Source organism: Erithacus rubecula (genome assembly GCF_903797595.1).
Source record: "Erithacus rubecula genome assembly, chromosome: 4".
Classification (NCBI taxonomy): Eukaryota; Metazoa; Chordata; class Aves; order Passeriformes; family Muscicapidae; genus Erithacus; species Erithacus rubecula.
This window is the reverse complement of record NC_136686.1, coordinates 24,383,724-24,400,673: the sequence shown is the minus strand read 5'-3', so window position 1 is coordinate 24,400,673 and position 16,950 is coordinate 24,383,724.

Below are 16,950 nucleotides of genomic sequence, written 5' to 3'. Positions count from 1 at the left end.
AGCGACCGCCGTCCTCGCGCGGTTGACGCCCTTTGTCTTTCATCTGCGGAGCCTTTCCCTACAGCCAGGGAAAGAACCGCGCACCGGTGACGGCAGGGATACTAAACCGGGGCTGGGCACGGAATGCCTGACATGGGGCAGGGATATAACCCTGGCTGTGGGCAGGGGTGCTGCATCGGGCACGGGTAGTAGGAAAAAGAGGGGGAGAAACAAAAGGGAAGTCTGCGTGCGTGAGAGATGGAGGAAGATAACGGGAAAAGCCACTTCATACAGTGTTTCAAAAACGCGCAAAAAATTGAGAGCCGACCAGGCGAGACTCCCTATTACTTCTGGAGAGCGCTTGGCACAGCCACCCGCTGGGGTTTCAAGAGAGCGAGCGCTCCTCAGAGACATCTCTGTCAGGATGCGCTTTTGCCTGTTGCTTTTCCCGCTAGGCATCCTTCCTGAAGGACTGGCGGAGCAGAGGCTCGGTGGCAGCGGCAGAGGTGGGAGGGGAGCGGGACGCGCCGGGACCCCCGCGGAGGAGGGCGGCAGGACGGGCGGGGGAGCGGGGTCCCCCTCTCCATCCCCTGCCTGCCCTCCCCGGCTGCCCAAAGCTGCTCCGGGCTCCCTGTCTGCCTCCAGCTCTCAGCTTCTGAGCCGTAAAACCCCGCAAAACGACCCGAAGGTGAGGGCAGGGTAACCTCCAACGTGTGAGTATAAAAACGTAAAGCTGAAGACTGGCGTCAGCCTCCATCACGCTACTGCTTTTGCTGTAAGGGGTTTTTTTTTTATTGTGTTTTTTTCTTCTCAGATACAGACGAATGCTCCATATGTTGAATACAGATTCAGATACAATGCAGAACATTTCTGTCTCTCTGAATACATTTAAAGACAGATACACGTGTCACACGTTGCAGGAACACACGCTGCGAGTAGATTCTTCTGTCGTGGATGTTCCCTTCACTGCAGAAATGTTTTTTAAAATGCAAAGAGATGGTTGTTGTTTTCCTCCCATATTTCTGCGACTGAATAGGTGGCTCAGAAATGCACAGAGAACACCTGGTGAGAAAAAGTTTAATTAACTGAATTCTTTATTCCCCTAAAGAACTTTTGCAGCACAAGATAATTTAAATTCAAATGTTACTTTGGTTTATAGTGGAATAAATACACACTGAAATGAAATAGAGTGCACTGTGGTGGTATTAGACGTTTTAAGAACACAGAGACTTTTGCATACAGTTGGGAACACATCCTTCTGTACTACTGACAGAGAAAATAAAACCAAACAAAACCCCCAAATCCCTGAAACATGTTTATCTCATTTTATGGATGTGCTAGTCCAGCAGAAAGTTGAAGCTATCATTCAATTGCCTGAGAACTGAGGTTAGATGAGGTAGACAGTAGCACTTCCCTCTGGTCCTATTTTCTATTATTTCCGTGATACAGAAAGACCAATCTGCAGCTAATTTCACTCTGTGGGTGTTCAATAGTTCAGAAAACTCTATGAATGAGAATCTTATTTCATAGGTATTTTCTAGTGCCCACTTTCTGTCACGGAGTTCTTCAATAGTCTAATTACCCATATTCTTATGTAACTGGAATTTAAAGGAATGATTTTATTTTTCCTCAGGAAGAGAGTAATTGCCATTTTTCCTGCCATTAAAATCTGTGCCTTTTTTTTTTTTTTTTTTTTTTTCCCTGAGGTAATATTTGTTAGTGATTTGAAAGGGACAAGTATATGGTATGTTTTGAACCATAACATTTTTTTGCCATTGGTCAGTTTCCATTTTCTTTTTCTTGGAAACTGAGAAGGTAGACACTTCAGTGTTGGAAAACTTCTCTGCTTTCTTACTATGTTTTATGTTCCTGACATATTATCTTTAAGTTCCCTGGTCAGGCTCAACTGAACTTGGACAATTACATTTTCTTTTCAGTAGAACTAAGCTATCATCTGTTTCTCAGATACTCCTTTACTTACTTTTTCTACCTCTTTCCTACATCTGCACCTCATACTGCTTCACAAAGAATTGTATAATAGGAACTTTAACCCTTTCAACAAGTAATTTTCCAAATCACCTCAACTTCCAAGTAATTTTCATATCACATTTGTCCCGATGAAGAAGAGAAGCTGTTATAAGGGAAAAAAGCCAACCACTTTGCAGAGCTCTCTCTCTCTCCCTTTTTTTTTTTTTTTTTAATATTCTCAGCTAAAGAAAATATTTATAACTAGTCATTAGTGTCAGTCAGTTTCAGAAGCTCAGTTTATCTTTGCTTGCTCTCAGCATGTGATTTGGACGGCCTGTCCAGGCCTATAAATCAGGTCAATTCACAACTGTGAAGCACTGGAGATAACGAAACAATCAGGTAAATGGCAGATTCATGGAAGAACAGATATATAAACCTCTATTTACTTTGTCATAAAACTACCATCATAACATATGGATAGCATGGAACACAAAAGCTGTAATCACCAAACAGAAGGAGAATACCATTCTGTTCATGTTCCTGTGTAGAAGGTACTGGGGATTATAATAAGGAACTCAGTATTCCAGTTATCAGTCTTATGCCTTTGGCATAGAAATAAACACAGAATGAAGAGAAGAAAATTCAAGATGTTCAATCTTGCCATTAAATATATTTATGTCTCAGAATTTTTTAATGAATTCTTTTTATTTTTTTAGTTAAACCTGGTAGTAGTTATACAAGTATGAAAACTCCAAGGGGAATCACTCTGGGGGTGATCATCCAGAAAATGTTTCATACAGCAAACTGGCTAAAGACACTCAAACCCTTGAATTTGATTTTAGTTGTGGTTATTAACCTGCTTTGCCTCTACAACAGTTTGGCCATCAGCAGTTTAGGTTAACATGCTGGGCAGAAAAGTGATGATTCACTTTCTATTATGTCAGGTCAAGGGGCAAGCTCAAGCAAAGCAACAGGACAGACAGGCAACTGTATTCAAAGCACATTTACATAATGAATGTAGTCAGACACCACAGCAGAATTTCCCAGGAACTGTGAATTCTCAGCATCTCTTTTCCCGAGCTTAAGAATAAATCAAGGGGGTTTATTGTGCTTGGTGAGCACAGTGATGCTCAAAACTTGATGGCATATTCAACTGTTGAAAGTCCTGGAGACTACCTCTGCTGAAAAGAATATTAGAAATGAATTGAAAAGTAAAAGACAGATGGCGATTTACACATTAGATCACTTAGAGTAAGTAAAACATTAAAAAAGCCAATCTCCTTTAGTCATTCTACGACTCAATTTTTTAGGTTTGTGAGCTTGTGAACTTCATTAAATCCTTGAGAAGCTGACAGTAGTATCCAAGAGCTTACTGATATAGAAAAACCCAAATGCATAAGCAACCACACTATTCTGAATCAGAAGAATTTCTTTATATGCAACAAATTTCTGCCACATTTTTAAGGAGCCACAAATCTGTAGGAACATCTTGGGTGTCCAATGAGCTCACCCTTTGTGTTTTAAAGTTCTGGGGTCTAAAACTGTGGAAGTGGCATTCCGTGTAGCTTTTCCATATGAGGTATACATGCATGGCATAGTGCTTTTTTTGATGGAATTTCAAACAGCAACACCATCTCAGTGGCCTGGGAATCATGATCCTCAAATCACAGAAAACTTAAAAGTATCAATTCAACAGAATAAACTGAAGTATCATTTCTCCATTTTTTCCCCCATTAAAGCGCAGCCATTACATTTCCTGAACTTTGAGATTCTCTAACCCTCCTCATGAAAAAAATAGATTCTATATTTACATGACTATAAAATACACATACTATGCATCTGCATACCAACAGTTAAAACAACTGAAAATCCAAAGTTTTAAGGGACGGACACACACACACACACACACGTATATATATATATAACTATTTGGAAATTGTTTAATAAAAGTCAGTTTGGATAAAAAAGGCCATAAGAAAACAATCTTCACTCCTACTCCTAATTTCCATTTCCTCTTATTTTTTTTCCCCTTTTACTAAAATCTTTCTATATGAGAAAGCAAACAGTGCAGTTAGAAGTGCCACCACAGTGTGTCATGGGAGTTATGCTATGGGCACCTTCTCCTTACTCTCACTTCTCAGAAATTCATTCCCAGGCCAGAGTGCATCTTTCTCATTTCTGTGATTACACATTTTCCCTAAATACCTTAGTTAATCAATTTTTCATTTCTCTCCAGTGAGCTATGAATATTTTAATTCATAGGTTCCAGGGTGTAATATATACAAGAGACATGGGTGAAAGGCCTGATATGACTTTGCTGAGTATTGCATATTCATGTAAACCTCATCAGACTAATCATGCTTTGAAATTTTGTGTGAAATTGATGAAATAGTTAGAAGGTGCAAAATCATTGTTTTAATACTGCTAATCTTGGACTGATAACAATGACTATTGACAATTCCTGAAAGAGCAAAAATAAATTAATGTGAATTCAGAGGGTTGAATCTCTTTATCCCATGATATTCAGGTTTTGCCAGCAATTATTCTTCAGCATTCTGTGGAATATGGTAACAGAAGGCATGCACTATTATATTACACTGGTTCAATTATGCCATATAAATAGGAATTGGACTACACACTCTGAAACTTTTGAAATCATCTCTCCTGCCTCCTTCACAAATTTCCCCAAGAATTGTGCTTTTTTCCTTGTACCCAAAAGAGAGTTTACTTTAACTAGTTATTTAAAATCACACAGCCATGAAGAGATATTGAATTAAAAATACTGAGGAATATTTCCTCTGTGCACAGTAAAGAGGCAATATGTTATTAGTACTGTAAATCACTGAGATTATGCTGAGACCTTCAACTTTATCAGATACGAGTTTTTCCCCAGGAGTCCTTAAGAGATTTCCAAACAACCAGTAGCCTTTCTTTTTTATTTGCTTTTTAAATTCTTTTTATTTTCTTTTTTTTTTAAAATAAAGTAGCCTCAAAGAATCACAGACATCCTTCCACATTTCTTCCACTCTAACAAAAGAAATTACTAAGAATCACTTAGAAATGTTTTCCTTTTTCAGTTTGTTTGTTAATTTTCTTCAGAAAATTGTATTAAGCCAAAGGGCCAAAGCACCAGTTTTAAATTAATTCTCAATATACAAGGTTTTTTGCTTGACTATGAGTAAATAATTTAGAAATTGTTAAATCTAATTGTTCTGGATTTAGGAGTGATACTCAGAAACAAAATATGGATTCAAAGAGCTGTGGTTTCAGTACTGTGCCAGCACACACATACCAAGTATATACCACTTCTGCAACTTCCAGCTTTTTTACCTAAGAGGGATGAAAAGTGTTTATGTAATTTGCACATCTGTGAACTGAAATTTGCATGCATAGTATTTAAGAAATTCCTTGGAGATTGAAAAGCAGACATCCCAATAAAGACAAACAAAGTGGTAATAGGAATACATGTTACAACAGCAAACACAGGCAACCAATCATTTACAACATAAGCAAAAACATCACCGACAAATAAAGAAAGCACCCTTTTTGAAAAGTAAAAAGAGGCTTTGCATCTGAAGAATATTTTGCATTTGCATAATACCTTTCAATTTCAGTGCTTTATAAACATGAATTAACTATAGCCATGTCTAAACTAGAATGCAGCTTATAAATATACACTGCTCTAGAAAGAAAAGTTTGTCATCTGCAGCAGCCTACAGCAGCTTAGATTTGCTGTTAAGGCTTATCACAGGCAATGCTGAAGAGCTGCAGTGTTTATCCCTTATCCAGGACATCCAGAGCAATGCATCCTCCTGGGTATGTGTCCTGACAGTAGTTCCACATCTATGATCACCATCCATATCATAATGGCATCAAGCCTTGGTGCACTCACTCCTTTCTCCCTGTCTCCCCCGGCCCCCTCCCAGCAGAAATATGTTACACTGGCAAGAGAACAGTTGCACTGCTATAACTGCAGGTAAACGGAGGGATTCAGCAGGCACAGAGAGCTCACACCCCAGATTAGCACGCTGATGTCAGCCATGCCTTGTGCTGTAGACATGACCTCAGCTTCAAATCACTATCCCAGCACATTGATTTGTGCTGCTGGAGCCATGTTTAATTGAGACCCAGAGGGGACTGTTTTCTAATCGCTCAGTGATGTAGCCCCAGTCCTGAAAACACCTCCATACATGCCTAATTTTAAGAAGATGAGCAGCATGACTCAAATGCTAAAACTTAAGCTTGTCTGTATCTGTAAATTTCATGTACCCACACTGAGAGGAGCATGGATTGTTGATTTAAACAGTGAGGCCTGAATTGCAACTCTTGATTTTAGTAGAGGGACCTATGGAATACTTTGGACTTCAACTGAAAATATTTAGCAGTCAAAGATTACAAGCAGGTTCAAAGAAATTACAGTCACCTGAAGGTACCCTGTGGCTTTTCATATTGTTGAATTAGGTAAAACTAAAATTTTCAAAATCAGGAATAAATAGTACAGACACAAACTTCAGTTTCTCCCCGCTTGTTTCCTCATTGTCACCAATCCCTTGGATGAACAAGTGTTCCATCTGTATTCATGATAACTGATGAGACAGCTTGACATAAACTGTAAGGGCTGACAAGTAAATGTATTCATTTAGATACAGTGGTCTCTCTCCATACAGCCATATCTTTAGGAGTAAGGTAAAACATGGGAAGTGAACATCTCTGACTCTATTTCAGTGAATATCGAAAAGGAATAGGTTTATTTACACAGATGAGACCCTTTGCTGTGTGAATAGTCAGCTAAAGTCCTGTTGCAGAAAAAATAATGTTAGAGACCACCCCTATAAACCTAAGGAGATTTAGAAGGTGTGAAGGAGTCAAAAAAACAAGTAGATATGCTTGTTGCCTCTGGCAGGCTTACACAGGTCCATCATATATCAGTAACTCCTTACAGTGTAAAGCTTCAGAAGGGGGCTGCTCATCACAGAGCAATGCCTCACTTCAGAGATTCAACTCTTACTAGAATCCTGGAATCTTTTAGTTGGAAAAGTCTTCAAGTCATCAAGTCAAGACATCATCAACTCCAACCATCAGCTCAGCACTGTTATATCAGCCACTATGCCATGTCCTATATTTTTCACATATTTTAAATACCCCCAAGGATGGTGAGTCCATCACTTCCCTGGGCAACATGTTTCAATGCTTGATAACCCTTTCCATGAAGAATTTTTTGTTAATAGACAGCCTAAACTTTCCCTGGGACAACTTGAGGCCTTTTCCTCTCATCATGATACTTGTTACCTGAGAGAAGAGGCTGACACTCACCTGGCTACAACCCCCTTTCAGGTGGTCTAAGAGAGCAATGATTCTTATCTTTTCAAGGCTATTCAGCTGCTTCTCATATGGCTTGCACTCCAGACCCTGCATCAGCTTTTTTACCCTTCTGTCAACATACTCCAGCACCTCAATGTCTTTTGGTAGTGAGGGGCCCAAAACTAAACACTGTACTTTAAGCAACAAAATTTACTCAACAAAATTTCTCAGGAACCTGGTGTCATGCTTTAAACCTAGCCAGCAGCCAACCCCATCCAGCCCCTCACTCACTCCCCTGACATTGGGACTGGGAAGAGAATCAGAAGGGAAAGTGCTAGGAATGTCATGGATTGAGATAAAGCAGCTTAATAGGGAAAGCAAAAGCCACACATGCAAGCAAAGTAAAACAAGGAATTAATTCACTGTTTCCCATGGGCAGTGTTCAGCCATTCCCAGGAGAGCACCATCACACATAACAGTGACTTGAGGAGACAAAGGCTATCATTCCAAATTCCCCCTCTTCTTCCCCCTGCTGTATATACCTTAATATATGGTCTGGAATAACCCTTTGGTTAATTTGGGGTCACCTGTCTTGGCTGTGTCTCCTCCCAACTTCCCATGCATCCCCAACTTCTTTGTCAGCATAACAGTACAGAAAGCAGAAGAGGCCTTGATTTTAGGTAAGCCCTGCTCAGCAGTAACAACATGTCTGTGTTATCAACCCTGCATTCCACACAAACCCAAAACACAGTCCCATAACTGCCTGTGAAGAAAATTCTTACTGTGAAGAAAATTCTTACTGTGAAGAAAATTAACCCTATCCAAGCCAACACCAGCACACCAAAGATAAGGAATTGGCTATTCCACACATTTAAACAGATTTGTTTAAAACATGAAGTCTTGATATAATGTTGATTTCATCAGATAGCTGTGGTGGGTGATCCTGCTCACTATTTCTTCTAGCAATAGCACAGTTGTGTTTGAAATTCTTGCAGTGTGCAGACACCAGCATCATCACAAACAGCCTACAGCCCTGGTACCAAGGTGAGACTCTGTGTGTTTCTAACAGTAATTGAAGCAAGAAGAGAACAGTACATTCCTCTGCCATGCATAGCAACAATTCTATTTCCCCCTTCCACAACACATTACTGCTTGCTATCATCCATATTTGCAATGCAGAATATGTCCTTTTGCACATAAAATTCAATAGCACTAGTTTCTTTCCGGACCATTCTCGTTGTGATTATATAGCTGATTTTATAGCAGGTTTATGCTCTCAACCAACTAGGTCCATATGGAGTAAGACCTTGAAGCCATCACAAGAGCCTGCACAGTAAGCCACAGTCAGGGGCTGCCTGGCTTCCATCTAGTGCTACATTTTAGCACAGGGGAGTTAGGCTTAAATATTAAAAATATCCATACATATTAATATCAGCGCGAAATAATTATCCAAACAACTCTATGGATTTGGACTGAATCAATACAAAGTCAAAAGTCTTTATACCTTCTAATAAATAAGTCTGTTTCCTTTATACTGCTTCAGGAATTAGGATACCATCAGCTAGCGGAACAGAGAAGAAATGGTGGAATACATTCCTTTTATTCTCTAGAGTTTAGGTCACAGGGCCTCAGGGAATAATCTTTCTGAAGTAATAATTAACAACTCAGGGGTGAAAAAATATGTACTTGACCAAGAGGCACAGAAGAGTTTCACAGGAGCAGTCATGTAACAGGAGCCAAGGATCCTCCACTGTGAGGCATTATATCCCAGCTCAATACATGAGAATATCTTCAGGAGAACACATATGTCTTGGCATGTGTACCTCTGTAAACTGTCTCATTCTGCTCCTTTGTGTTGGTCTATCAAATGCAAACATGCAGCCCATGTGGTCTCCTGCCCTTTGGAAATGTTTCTGATGATAGCTGGTCTGAAATGCCACCTCAGGCATCTGTGTCAGAAACATTCAGGCAGGTGAAATCCACCCAAAACATTCATTAGAGACCTATGCTCCTTACTGGAACTAGTGTTAAATCTGTGAAAGAGCATATTTCTGAAGGACTCAGATAGTTTTGACTTTATCATTGTACTTGAAATAGACAAAGATGGTAGAAAATGCTATATAAAATATTTTGCCCCATCTGGAGAGTAAGCTCAATATAGTTTTTGGTCAGTTTTGTTGGGTTTTTGTTGGGTTTTTTTGCTTGTTTTTTCTTTCATTTCTCTGTCTTAAATTGTTTTTATTTTAATTGCTTCATTCTGAGGTTAATACCAGGTTTATTCTTAAGTTAATGTTCTGTGCAGTAAATCTGCTTTCCAATTAGAACAAAAGTATGAAATTCTTTTGGATAGGAATTAACGAACCGTCTCAAGAAATTTTGGTTGGTTTTTCTTTTATTTACTTCTAAAGGAGATAAACCACTTGTGGTTCACTGCCCCAGATATCAGTTTTTCCTAACACATTTGCAGTTCTTCATTTGTGCAAGAAAACCTTGATCAGGCAAAACTCCCACTGGTTTCAATGAAAAATCTTCAACTAAGGTACACAGAAATGTGAATTTAATTGTCTCCAGGTATTACATCATATATAGATTCCTACACTGCTGGCTTTAGGATTTTATTACTAGAAATGGAGTGAGAGATAGATTTAAAAGCTGCTTCAGCCTAGAATTTATCATATGTTGTGTATTAGAAGATTCCTTCTTCTTCATGATGCCCTTATCACATTTAAAAGTAATTCATGAACTGTTATAGTGCCAGTATGAGATTAGGAAACAGCAGTGTTTTGCCACTGTGATGTTTCCATGCTTTCCTAGATGAGAAAAGATGAGTGGAGTACAAAAATTTGTTTCTGTTTTTTCTGAAAAACAGACTGGAGAGATGGATTTATTTTACCATATAAGTAGGGCTTGAGTATTTTCCGTGCATGGCTGGAAACTAGCAAAGGCAGAAGGCTTGGGTTTTAAAGTGTGTCTGGCCCATCTGAGAGACAACATGTGGGGATCTCTGTCTCTCTGTGCAAGAAGACGAGAGCAGGCATGCTGGAAGCTTACACAGGAAAACAATATTAAGGATTTTGGTGCAAAGTTGCAAAGTGATAGGCTTAATGGGTGCAGGTACTGACAGGATCTCAGGGACTGGCATTAAATAAGAACATGAGTACTCCCTCTGTAATGACTGGAATAGTGTACACCTCCAGGGGACATTTGTTTCAGATGTTTGCCTCTAAAAGATGTTCTCATTTAAGAGATGAGTGCACTCAGAGGTTTCTCTCTGAAAATAATTTTCGATTGAAAAGGTCAGTTCCTCTAAATACTGTAAAATCTACTTAAATTACCTAAAAATTAGTTCCTCTTGTGAAAGATTAAATAATGACCCAAACTTAAACAATGAATCAATGGATCCAGCTCAATTGAGCAAAAGCTTCTGAAATGCAGCCAAAAGAAAAATGTTTTGTCTGTATATGTGTGTATTTGAGGAATCTTATCTGACCATGAGTGTGTCAACAGTTTATCTTCAATTCCAGTGACAATGATAAGAAGCAATTTAAAAATATATCTTTCAAGAAGAGAAGTAAATTCTATACACAGGGTGTGAAGGCTCCTTATCTTGGAGGCTGTCTGGTGCATAGTGGGTCCTAGCCCTTCTTAAAGCTTACTTATCTACAAATACTGTGATCATATTTCCTCTAGTGCTGCAAGAACTCACATTGATTATCTTTGGATCTAGGCAGTATAACTGGACTTTTTCAGTAGGTTGTAGCATGGTATGCAAATTTAGCATATGTCTTTTGAATGAAAAATATTTTTATATGGAAAAAGCTTTATTAAAGATATTCAGAACCCTATGTTATATTTGTATCAGTAAAGTATTTTTGTCACAACTTTGAAAAAAGATTTTCTTTGTGTCTCTTCAACTTCTAAAGCCTTACAGTCATAGAAAGTTTCTTTGATGTACCTGGTATATTTCCAATGTGTCTTTCTCAATGGATGCAGTTTGAGCTAGGGTTGCTGGAAGTGTATACTCAGATCAATTTTAAGTTTGGTGATCAATCATCTACACCAAGCATTTCTGACCCAGTATGGCAGTTTGGGATACAGCAGTTCATCTAAACTTCTCTCTTTGACTTAGATGCCACAAGGCAGTCACTTAACACCAAAGAATATAGCCACAAAATACTATTGCAACATGCTGCAAAAACTATTATGACAAGTAATAGTATAATTTATTTTACAGGTGGAGTAAAAAAAAAAAAAATAGGGTATTAGGTAAATCATTTAACCTTAACCTCTGCTTCCAAGATGAACATGCAAATCTGTAGGAGCTGAGAATTTAGTTGATGTCTCTTAGCAATTTACAATCAGGAAAAAGGATCTGCTGAAGAGCTGGAGAAGGGACAAAAAGAGAATTAATTTTCATGTTAATTTTCACATTACATCCCATCATTAACAGAAAAGCTGTTCTAGGAGATCACCTCAAATACTTTGCTGGCATTGTGTCCTGTCTCTGACAGGTGGGCAGTAGCACATGTTTAGAGAACAGTGCAAAAGCAAGGCAAATATCAGGTAGGTTTTTTTTACTCCCAGCATCAGGTGATCAGCAATTCAAAGATTTTGAGAGCTGAAAGCTTATTTAGACTAATATATTTAACAAATCCCACTACAGACTGAAGGATGTTCTGCTTATTTAACTTCCTTCAGCCTTTTACGGCACACTCTTCAAGTACCTAACTGACAAAAATTTACACCCTTATAGAAAGAATAGGAATATGTAAGGGAAGAGAGGTTTGGAAATGAAAAAATGGTAAATTCAGTCACAGGACATTGTGCCAACACCTAATGAAAATGAGAGAAAGGGATTTGAGGCTAGATAAAGAATGGCCTGACTGTAATTGTGCAAAGAACTTGACTCTGTATCTGAAGGTGTTCTCCTTGTCTATGATTAGGAGTACTTGGGGCTCTGTATCTGCAACACTGAATAAAAACTGCTTACAGGGGATCAAGCTGACTGTTTAGTTCATTGTTGCATTAAAGCACAGGAAAAGTCTTAAATGGAAGCTGTCTACAAGAGGGCACAGCAGCCAAGGTGATTCTTCATGTGGACCCAATCTGCTAGTCAAAAGTAACCTGTGAAGTTTGCTGAACTTTAGGCTATGCCAAGTAGCTAGTGAGCTGTAGGGAAAGGAAGGGGAAAGAAAAAGAGGTTTGTGATACAGCTAGACTGGGGTGATAAAAACACAGAATACAGTGATTTTTCTAATTTCACTTGGTCATAAGATCCATGTTTTTGCCTAATCTCTCTTTTAAACTATTCCTACCTTATTCCTTCCCAAAATTTGCAGATGGCAGTTCTGTCATTATTTGCAGTCAGATAGCACTTCCATCTTTAAGTAAAAGTAATTTACTTACAAGTACCATCTTTGTATGTGTTTTTTTTTAACTTTGCTTTATGATCGTGTCTTTCAGCAGGCCCTTATATTTACACTGTGAGAAATAATTGTTTCATGTTTATTTTATGCATGATGTAGATTATCATAGAGCTCTTTTAAATTAATCAGATATTCACCTTTCTTCAGAGCCAAGAGTCTTACCTCACTACTTAAGTTTCTCCTCACATATGAAACTATTAAAGTATGTATATATGTATAAAAGTATATTAAAGTCCTGCTGCCATGTACTCCATATCCTCATTCAGAAGGGCTACCTGTGTTAATCAAAATGTAGACTCAGAGTGAGAGTTTACAGTGGCATAACAACCTTTTCCAATTCATTCTGCATTCCTTTCTCATTAATTGTTAACTCTCTCTTTTTGTTTGTTTTGTCTAGTTTTGCTTTTAACAGCATAGACTATTAACCTAAGGCTTTTCATGAACTGTTCCACATAAGTTACATTTCCATGATGTGACAGTTAATTTAAAGGTTTATTTACATTTCCTTCTGAGTATATTGCTCCACACTCATCAGCATGACCCTCACCTGTCATTTTATCATCAGCCACTAGTCCTCTTGAGATCCTTATGCTAATCTTTTCAAGTCAGGACAAATCCCCAACCTCTCTGAATACTGACCACCCATTTTTCTGACTTTCAGTGGGTTATAATCCCAATACTGACCTTTCCTTCTTACACTACTGGACCTGTGGTCTAGTGTCTTTCATTCATATTTGGCTGGCTCAAGCAGACACAATACTTATGAGGCTTAAAATGAGGAAGCCAAGGTGCCTGAATCAACCTATGCAGAGAGCATAGGAATGGGCAATTGCCCTATTCCTAAGGTACCTTTTGCTGTCTCCATTGCTCACTGCTGCAGCCAGAGTGAAGTTACACAATGTGGCTGAGCCAATCCAGTTGCTCAGGGCTGCTCAGACAAGACATCTTCCTCCCACATCTCTCTTCCCACATTCTTGGCCTCATCGTCCTGTTTCTCTCCTCACATCCAGGCCTGCCAATTGTCTGATACCTCAATAAGCCAATTTAGCTACCTAGCCCACAAAAAGCTGTTTATTCACTTTACTGTGTCAAGTCCATTTTCCATCCATTTAGAAAGTTGAATTGTGTGAGCATAAAGACTGTTGAAAACCAGATTTGGCACAAGGAAAGGGTCAGGAATCCGTGGCTGGAGAAATAGTAAGACCTCCCAACTTTTAAAGACAGCAAGCCATTCAATGAGATGGAGTCCTTTCTTGTAAACCCACTCTTAGAATAGGTTAAGCTGCCAAGCTACCCTACCACTCAGCCAAAGGAGGTCTTGCTCCCTTCCCCTATTTGCAAGTTCCCCTTTGTTTCCTCTATTTTTTCTCTTAATATTCCTTGCTTGCATCAGCTCTGGAAATCACACTGCCTGACTGAACTTTTCTGATCTGGAGGTAAGTCAACTCATCTCAGCAACCAGCCAAAGTAGAATAAACAAACTTTTTTTGCAGGGTTTGAATTTGCATAGATTACATCAGCTTACAAGGAGATCAGATGAGATCCTGGAGACTGTTTAAGATAATCACAGGAGCTTAGTGGTGGGTAAAAGAAGTGAGAAAGGGCAAGAGGGAGCACTAGAACATCCATTCCTTGTTGCATTGAAGAAGTTAATTTGAAACTATACCTATAGACTGATATGGTTATAGCTGGGCTCTAAATCTGAATTAAAGGTGGTGTTTAAAGCATTTCTGTGCTGCAGTATTTTTGCAAAGAATAAAACACTCTGAATGACCTGCTTTGGAAGATGGCAAGTAACACTCTAGTGCTTATAATTCCCTTTTCCTCTCCTTTAAATACAAGAATGAATTGTTGGCATGTCTTTCTGAAGATCTCAAGTTCCATACATATGTTGTTTTTTTTTCAAAAAATGAGTCCTGCAAAACAGAATGCCTGTAATTCATTTATTATTCTCCTAGAGGGAAGATACTGTGACAGAGAGTGACTTGGTGAGCTTGTGGATCAAAAATATAATGCTACCAGCTAGTCACCTTTTAGATTTTTGCATGCAGAAAGTATGATTAGAAGGTGATCATACTCACAACTTGAGTGGTTGTTGCTTTTCATGTCAACGTGGCATGCTGGGAAGTGCCAGGGCCCTGGTCTGGAATGTTAGTACAGTATTCCTGGAAGATCAGAGCTGCAGTTTAAAGAAAACTAAGGACGTGTACATACAGATACAGATAATTTGAGGCACTTTGGAAGTTTAAGGACAAGCTAACTGAACTGTTGTGTCAACACTGCCTGCAAAATTAACCTGTCTCTCTGCAAAGTTCTGCTGCTATTTCTACTCTATCCAGAAGGTAGCTTATGTGCTAGGGAATGAAAATTCAAGTCCCTTCTTTTAATACGAGCAATATCCATGCCATTTTTTGTGGTTTTCTATGTTTTTCTATAAACAAAGTAAGTATATGCTACTTTTCTTTGGGTTCTACAGATAAATTTTATATTGGAAGAAACTGCATGTAGTCACTCCTTTATGGTATACTAAACATCCTTTGCTCTTGTTTTTAGGAAAGAGCTACGTTCCTCATTCTTAAGATTCTCCCCTTTATTACTTTGTAAGACTTTATCATGCACTCACATACTTTCTTCCTGGTTTTGGCTAGCCTAATTGTAAAAGTGCATAGACTGAAAGGCCTCTCTTTTCCCTCAGTTGTGGGGAAAATGTCTGCTTATTATGCTGGAGTCTTTTCTACATCCTTCTGCATAGTTTGCATGAATGCTACAAACATTTTGATCTACTTTTGTAGAAGGACCCACATTGCATTTATTTGGTTGAAATTTATTTTGCATTTGGTAGAGGAAGAGGAACGATTTACATGGTATTTTAATTTTCAATAAAATTAGAATTGTGAGATGACTATTCAGAAGTAATAAAAACAGCTACAAATATCTTTGAGTTCCCATTTATTTTCATAATTAAAAGTGAATATTATTTTGTAGATAAAGCTATTTCATTTTAACTTCCCAATATAAATAGTCATTTGAATACTAATTATTCTCTGGGAAGTTCTACAGGGATTTGATTTTTATGCCAAATATGCCTTGAATATCTCTTAGGGACTGAGAAATTTTCCCATTCTTTTAGATATAAGAAAATCCCCTCTTTGTGCCATATCTAACCTGATTCAAAGCAATTCTATGGGCTTAATGTGTTCTCATGTTCACAATACTGAAATCAGACTATTTCAAACCTACCCTGGCAGCAGGATAAGAAATCTGAAAGTTATTTCATTTCAGGTTCTCTATTTTTTGTTACTTGAATGAATACACAAACAAGGCTTTTAAGAGGCTCCGGTCCCTCTCTTTGTAGTTACAGTTCAGAGAATTCAGAGGCGTGGGACTGAACTGAAAATATGTGGGGTATTCCTAGAGCTGCCAGTAATAGGTAAACCATGAAATGGGCCTTTGCTTTGTTTTCTTCAGGAAAATTGAATTCTTGAACAAGGGAGGAAAGGGGAAATGTAGAAAAAGCTTTTTTTTCAGATAAGCTTTTACTCTGGTAGGCTCCTATTTAATCATTGTCCCTGGTTGATAAAACAATTTGCTATTGTTCTGTACCTTTGGGCAGCCACATAAAGAATCTAACCTGCGGGGGGGGGAAAAAAATTATTAAAAAAAAGTTAAAAAAAAAGAAGGCATTACTAGGCATTACTTACATCTAATATATACCTGTTAAGTTACTGCAGAAACAAGAGGTCTACGGTGTGCTAGGGCTGTGCACAGGACTTCCCACCTGCCCTGGGACCTTCACCTGCTGGCATCAGCCTCTTGGGCACAATGAGTCCTCTTTCCCTTGCTCAGCTCCAAACTGGAGGAGGGGGAAAAAAAACTTTTCCTTCTGAAGCTCTGCTCCAAATCTCTCATTCCCAGAGGGTTGCAATGAACAGGAACCATGGTGTGTGTTCACTTCCCGTCTGGCAAAGCCAGTTTAAAATAATAACAAAAAAGGTCGTGGAACAGCTCAGTACGAATCCAGTCTTTCGTGTTGCTGCCTCACTGGTTCTCTGCTAGGCCACACTTTGGAAGGTGCGTTTAGTCTGTAAAGGCTCCCATGCAAATAGCTCGTTTACTTAAAAGTCCAGGGAGAGCAGAGGGGCCACAGAGCTCTCTTTCCCTTCATCTTCCCCTCCCTCGTTCTAGACCTTGCGAAGGAGTGAGGTACGGAAAAGGCAGGTTATTATGCATTGAGAACTGGTGTGGCAACTGTAGCTTGCCCTTCATTAACGTGCGC